Here is a 7,327-nt window from a genome sequence, read left to right as displayed (position 1 = left end):
ATTTTCTGAGAAACAATTGTGGAAAGCAAACTAGTCCTTTCATGGAGACAGATCCTTATGAAAGATGCAAAAGCAAATGCTTTAGTCAGTTCTCTGGAGGCAAGATCACCCTAGAGGGAATGATACTTGCTTGTTTTTAGAAAAGAACCTTCAGATGTGATTATCAGAGCTGTACCAAGAAAGGAGAAAATCAACAGTGGTAGCCAGTAACACAGATGAGTAATATGAATGACAATTAAACCTAATCACAAAAGCAAGATGTGACAGCTCCAAACTATAATTTGAAATTAGTATATTCCAAGATAAGCTTGCCAACACTGCAATTCCAGAGGAGGGGAAAATGTGTAATAATTTAATGACTAAAGTTTACTGAGTATTTAAGTATTTACATGTGTTAGCATTTGACTGCATGGATCATGACAAGCTATGAATAGCATTACAAAGAATGGGGATTCCATAGCATTTAACATTAGCATGCAGCATCTGTACATAGACCAAGAGGCTATCGTTTGAACACAAAAAGGGGATGCTACAAAGTTCAAAAACAGGACAGATGTGTGTCAAGGCTGTAACCTTTCATCATTCTCATTCAGTTTCTATACTGAGCAAATAATCTGAGAAGCTGGGCTATGTGAAGAAGAATGTGGCATCAGGATGGGAGGAAGGTTCATTATTAACCTGCAATAAGCAGATGATATAACCTTACTTGCTGAAACAAAGAAGATTTGAAGCATTTGCTGATGAAGATCAAAGTCTTCAGTATGGATAAAGAAACACTTTTTTTTTTTTAATGACTTCTTTAAAGTTCTAAAAAGCAAAGCAGTCACTTTGAGGACTACGTGCACAATATTTTCCATTGCCTCCTATGTATGTAAGGAGCTCTGGAAGCGTAATGGTTGCGAGTCAGGCTGCTAAACTGAAGGTCAGCAATTTGAAACTACCAGCTGTTCTGCAGGAAAGAAAGGTGATGCTTTCTGCCCCTATAAAGATTTATAGCCTCAGAAACCCTATGCAGGGTCACTATGAGTCAGAACCAACTCCACAGCACACCACTACCACCTATGCACGTAAAAACTGGACAACAGATAAGAAAGACTAAAAGAGAATTGATGCCTTTGAATCATGGTTTTGGTGAAAAATATTAAATGCAGACTGCCAGAAGAATGAACCAATCTGTCTTGGAAGAAGTATAGCCGGAATGCTGCTTAGAAGCAAGGATGTTGAGACTTAATTTCTTGTGCTTCTGGAGGAACCAGCCCCTGGAAAAAGACATCACAGTAGGTAAAATACAGGATCGATGAAAAAGAAGAAAACCCTCATCAAGAAGGATTAAAACAGTAGGTGAGACAATGGGCTCACCCATAGCAAAGATGGTAAGGATTGTGCAGAACCAGGCAGTGTTTCCTTCTCTTGTACATAGGGTTGCTGTGAGTCAGAACTGACATCAAGGCCCCTAAAACAATAGGCACCACACCCTAATCTTTTTTCAAGTAGGCCTTCTTATCTGAATTTCAATTTCTCTTCCTTATGTTTTATCTTCCCCTCTCCTACTTTGTTTCATTGTCTTTCCTAGTTCTTATTATTCTCTATTAAGGGAGCTCTGGTAGTGTAGTGGTTACAAGTTGGACTGATAATCTCAAGGTTAGCAGTTCAAAACTACCAGCCGTTCTGTGAGAGAAAGACAAGGGGTTCTGCTCTCGTAAAGATTTACAGCCTCAGAAACCCCACACAGGGTCACCATGAGTTAGAACTGACATCACCACCTTACTCTTCAACGTATTAAAATTGTTATTATAAATAAAAACCCACAATCATAGAGTTAATTCTGACATAGCCATCCCCTAGGGCAAAATCCGAGGAGACGGGTTATATGAAGAAAAACGTGGCATCAGCATTGGAGGAAGACTCAATAACAATCTGTGATATGCAGATGATACAACCTTGCTTGCTGAAAGTGAAGAGGACTTAAAACATTTACTGATGAAGATCAGAGCACAGCCTTCCGTATGGGTTGCATCTCACTGTAAAGAAAACAAAAATCCTTACCACTGGACCAATAAACAACATTCTTATCAATGGAGAAAAGATTGAAGTTGTCAAGGACTTCATTCTTCTTGGATCAACTATCAACACTCATGGAAGCAGCAGTCAAGAAATCAAATGACGTATTGCATTAGGCAAATCTGAATCTGTTGCACTTTTTAAAGTGTTGAAGAGCAAAGACGTCAGCTTGAGGACTAAGGTGCGCCTGACCCAAGCCATGGTGTTTTTAATAACCTCATATGCATGTGAAAGCTGGACAGTGAATAAGGAAGACTGTAGAAGAATTGATGCTTTTTAGTTATGGTATTGGAGGAGAATATTGACAGTGCCATGAGCTGCCAAAAGAACCAACAAATCTGTGTTGGAAGAAGTGCAGCCAGAGTGCTCCTTGGAGGCCAGGATGGCCAAAATTGGTCTCTCATACTTAGAACATATGGTCAGGAGGGACCAGTCTCTGGAGAAGGATATCATGTTTGGTAAGGTGGAGGGTCAGAGAAGGAGAGAAAGACCCCAGCAAGATGGATTGGCAAAGTGGCAGTATCATTGGGCTCAAGCGTAGCAACAATTGTGAGGTTGGCCCAGGATTGGGCAGTGTTTTGTTCTGTTGTGCATAGGGTCGCTATGAGTTGGTACCTACTCGATGGCACCTAACAACAACAACATAGGGCAAAGGAGAACTGCTCCCAAGTTCCTAAGGCTATAAATCTTTATGGAAGCTGACTTCCACATCTTTCTCCCTAGAGAAGGCTGGTGAGTTTGAACCACTGGCACTTCCATTGGCAGCCAAGTACTTATGCTACCAGGGCTCCAAATTTTACAGTTCTGTTATCGAGTCTGTTTTGACTCATGGCCACACTAGGAGCTGGTGGTGGGTTTGAACCATTGACTTTGATGTTAATAGTCCCATTGTTTATCCTATACCACCACACCAGGACTCTAAATTTCACTGTAATTTTAAATAAATTCCAAAGTCCCTTGTGGCACAAATGGTTAAGTGCTCAACTGCTAGCAGAAAGGTTGACTGTTTCAATTCACCCAGAGATTTTTCAGAATACAGTCCTGACAATCTGCTTCTGAAAGGTCACACTATGAAATCAGAACTGACTCAATGGCAAGTAATAACAGCAATATGCAAATGCATATAAAATTTGCTATACATTTATTATTTTTAAATGTTTTCTCTCTTCCTCATTAGAACATAATCTCCACAAGGGCTGGTAATTTTGTTTATTGTTTACTATATCCTAACCTCTAGAACAGAGTAGATGTTCACCTAATATTTGTTGAATAAATGAATGAGCTGAGACTTTAGGCACATTATATTCTTGAATTCTCAGAATAATACTTTATATGGGTATGATTTTTCATCATTAACAACTGAGGAAAATGAGGTTTAGATAAAATAGTTGATGCTGTTAAGGGCAATAATAATATCAATTAGATGCAAGCATGTCTACACCCAGATTGTTCTTATTCATGCTTCTAAAAACTGTGCGCTAAGAGAAAAAGAAAATATCTTGGAATTAGATATTTGGTGGTGGTGGTGTGCTGGGGAGTTGGTTCTGACTCAGTGACCTTGCATAGGGTTTCTGAGGCTGTAAAACTTTTCGGAAGCAGAAAGCCTTATCTTTCTCCTGTGGAATGACTGGTAGTTCCGAACTGCTGGCCTTGATCAGAACCTTTTAGAGAAATAGTTTCTGTTTTCAAAAAGGATCAAACTGTGTTGAGGAAACATATAATGAAGTTCATACAATTTGGCCTATTTTTTATTCTAAAAATATTATTACATCAATCAGTTGTACCTACCAGTGTAACATACCTTAATAAAAACAGTTTAATCTACCTTTGAGCAACCAAGATGTTTGCAACAAAGATTGGAAGGAGAGGCCGTGAAGATTATGTGAGCTAACATTTATGGAGCACACAATATGCCAGATTCTTTTTATTTGTTATAGCTAGGAAGACCCCCAACATGATGGATTGGCCAAGTAGCAGCATCGATGGACTCAAGCGTGGCAACAGTAGTGAGGTTGGCCCAGGATTGAGCAGTGTTTCGTTCTGCTGTGCATAAGGTCACTATAGGTCAGTACCGATTTGATGGCACCTAACAACAACAAAAGTCAGTCTTCACAACCAGCTACAAAAGGGGTAATCTGAGACTATTTCTCTCCTCAGTGTTTGCCCAAGCCCTGTGCTTATCTTCATGCTACAAGGTGTTTTTTGTGTGTGTGAATTGGGTGATAGTTTACATGGGATAACATCGGTTTTAATTTCATTGCAATGATTACAATCTCTTCCATGCATCATCATTTGCTTTTTTTTTTAAGAAGCAGTATTTGCTTCTATTTCCTGTTATTTATTATTATTTGGGGAGGGGGTATACACAAAAACACTCTGGAATATATAATAATTTAAACAACGAAAGGGCACATTCTGCAAGCCTGCCTCCTGACCACCAGCACACAGCCCATCTCTTTCCATGAGTCTATAGTCCTCAGTTGTTCTGTCTCTCCATGTCCTCATCTCTCCTTCCATCTCTAGTGTTGCTGCATCTCTGAATAGTGTCCCACATTCTGCTCATGCTCTTCTTCCTTGATGGTCTTAGGGTCCTCTGTTCCTGGACTGTAAGATTAACTACTCCCCCTTTTTATTACAGAACTTCTACATTTACAATTGTTACAGTTGCAATCAGTGATGATAAAAATTACTTACTGTTGAATCATAAGAATCGTTTCTACAAATTTTTCACCAGAACCATCTAGACAAGATGAGAACCATTCAGTGAGGATTCTACGTTCTCCCACACACTCTGAAACTAAACTTCCTCCTGAAAACTTGTAAGCCACTCACTTCATACCTTTATAGTCCCCCCGCCCCCACACCCCCACCACCATTTTAGGTTGTTGTTGTTGTTAAGTGCCATCAAGTCGATTCTGACCCATAGCAACCCTGTATAGGGTTTCCAAGGAGTGACTGATGAGCTTGAACTGCCAATGTTGTGATTCAAATGACTTTGCAGTCTGGTGCATTAACCCACAGTGCCACACCAGGACTCCCCATTTTAGGTAGCCAATGTCTAACTTGCCCGTCCCTATCAACCCTATATACAGAGGGGATAGGATTGATACTTGTTGTGAAGACTCCTTCACTCTCAGTTGGTATTTTGAGCTACTGCATCCATAAGTATAGGTCAAGTTTGTCAAAATATAGCAATTTACACTTGTTTCCTTTATCAGAAACTTTTTTTTTATCTTCTAGTTGAGTTCTGATATCAAGCCATCGAAGCTAGATCAAATGAGTATAATCTACAAGTTTGGGCATTCTTGTGCATCTCCCCTCACTTGATATCAGCTGAATGCTTCACTCTCAGCTCCAGCCATCCATGGCTATGGCCTTGTCCATGGGCTCAGGTGTCCCCAGGTCTCACCACACTCTGGACCAACCAGCCCTTCCTGTTCTCTCTCTCCTCTCCAGGTCAATGCATCCCACAAATTTTAGAATTTTTTGCTTTTACAATGTTGTTGTAAAGTGCTGTCGAGTCATAGCGACCCAGTATAGGTTTCCGAGGTGAATTTGAACCTTTGACCTCAAGGCTCAAATTGACCTTATGGTTCTGTGCTTATCCTATAGTGCCACACAAGGTCTCCGTTTTTATAATTGTGACAACATTTATTGAGAACTTACCTTGTGTCAGACAGTGATCTGAGCACTTACATATATTTACTCTTTATACTTTAATTCCTCTAATAACCTCATGGAGTAGATACTGTCATTATATCTAGATTGTGTTCCTTGACCAAGGGCTAGGTGAAGGTCTTGGGCTAGGTGAGAGCTGAGGAGATCATTGTTAAATGTGGACAACAAACGAGGACTAAAGAGAATTTCTTTAACATAATAATTTTTGAAAATGGTTTCTAAAACTGCTACATTAAATGCTGTAGAAATTGTTTTGAATCTGCAAGAAAGTTATGCATTTAAACCCCACATCAATTTTTGTATCTGTATAATGCAATGGCAACATACAGCAAACTTAAAATAATTGCATTTCCCACACTCCTTATTTTAGCATGAAAATAGTTTTTAAGGTTTTATTCTTGAAAATTTTATTGTAGCAAGATGAAATAACAGAGTTAAGCTTCAGGGAAGGGAAAGGAAATGGAATGGGTAGGCAGTTTAACAAATGGTAATGCTGAGCTTGTATTCCTGAGAAATAAGTGTAGTCTTTTCAATTGAAATGCAGCTCTCTGAGAGTCTTCTGGTGTTTGGGAAGTCAAATTGTCTTATTCAATTGTGCAGAAATTGACAGATTCCAAACAAATACAGAGCGTAATCACTGGAGAGTGCACAATAATCTGGCAATATGAAAATTACAAATTATAATAATATTTTTCCCTCCAGTGAATGAAATATGCAAAACAACAACTGCAGAATACAATAGAGGTTGTGTAATCCCGGGTAGCTGCTGTTAGCAAGTTCTATTATCACAATTGTATCTTTCTTAGTTAATACTGAATACACAAATTAAGTTTAAAATGAATGATAAAATTCTTTTAAAGTTCAGTTTTACATAAAGTGCTATCAGGAAGTATCAAAATTCTCTGGCACCCAATGATGTAAATCTTTTTAAATGCCTCTGTGTTTCATTAAATATTCTGCCTTTTTTTTTTTTTTTTTCTGTAACACTAACCCTTATTTGTGTCAGGGAATTTTTTTTTCTAATCTGTTTTCAGCCTATTACTGTGCATAATAATCTTGATCCTAAAGAAATAGAAAAATTTACCTCTGCCATATTTTTCCAACCTTGACATTATCTTAACAAGATTGTATCTCACTGTGTTTAGCTCTGGAGTATGATATGGAAATCCAACACTAGTGGTGATGATAATGTTAATTCATTCTGTATTCAGCAATACTTTTATGAGCATTTTCTATTTACAAGACCCCAGGCTTAGTGATATGAAGGGTGCAGCGAGCTCACCACACAGAGCTGCCTTTTAGACGTTTATAGACATTTAAAGGGAAGTTGCAACCAGAATTCTTAAGGTGAGTTGCTTTCCCATTCTCATGACAGCATTCATTGCAAGATCAAACCTCATAGTCAGCTCCTAATCATTCAAACAGCTACTCTCCTTCCCATCTGTCTTACCAACCTCACAGCTCATCTGTTTTTTTTCACTCAGCAAAAGGATATAAAGAAGGGAAAACTCATGTCAATATGGATGTGAAAGTCTGATAAATAGTCTGAAGGGAAATGTCTAAAACTAGTGGATGTTGATGACTTCCT

This window comes from Chrysochloris asiatica, unplaced genomic scaffold (genome assembly GCF_000296735.1).
Source record: "Chrysochloris asiatica unplaced genomic scaffold, ChrAsi1.0 scaffold00050, whole genome shotgun sequence".
Classification (NCBI taxonomy): Eukaryota; Metazoa; Chordata; class Mammalia; order Afrosoricida; family Chrysochloridae; genus Chrysochloris; species Chrysochloris asiatica.
This window is presented reverse-complemented; position numbering follows the sequence as displayed.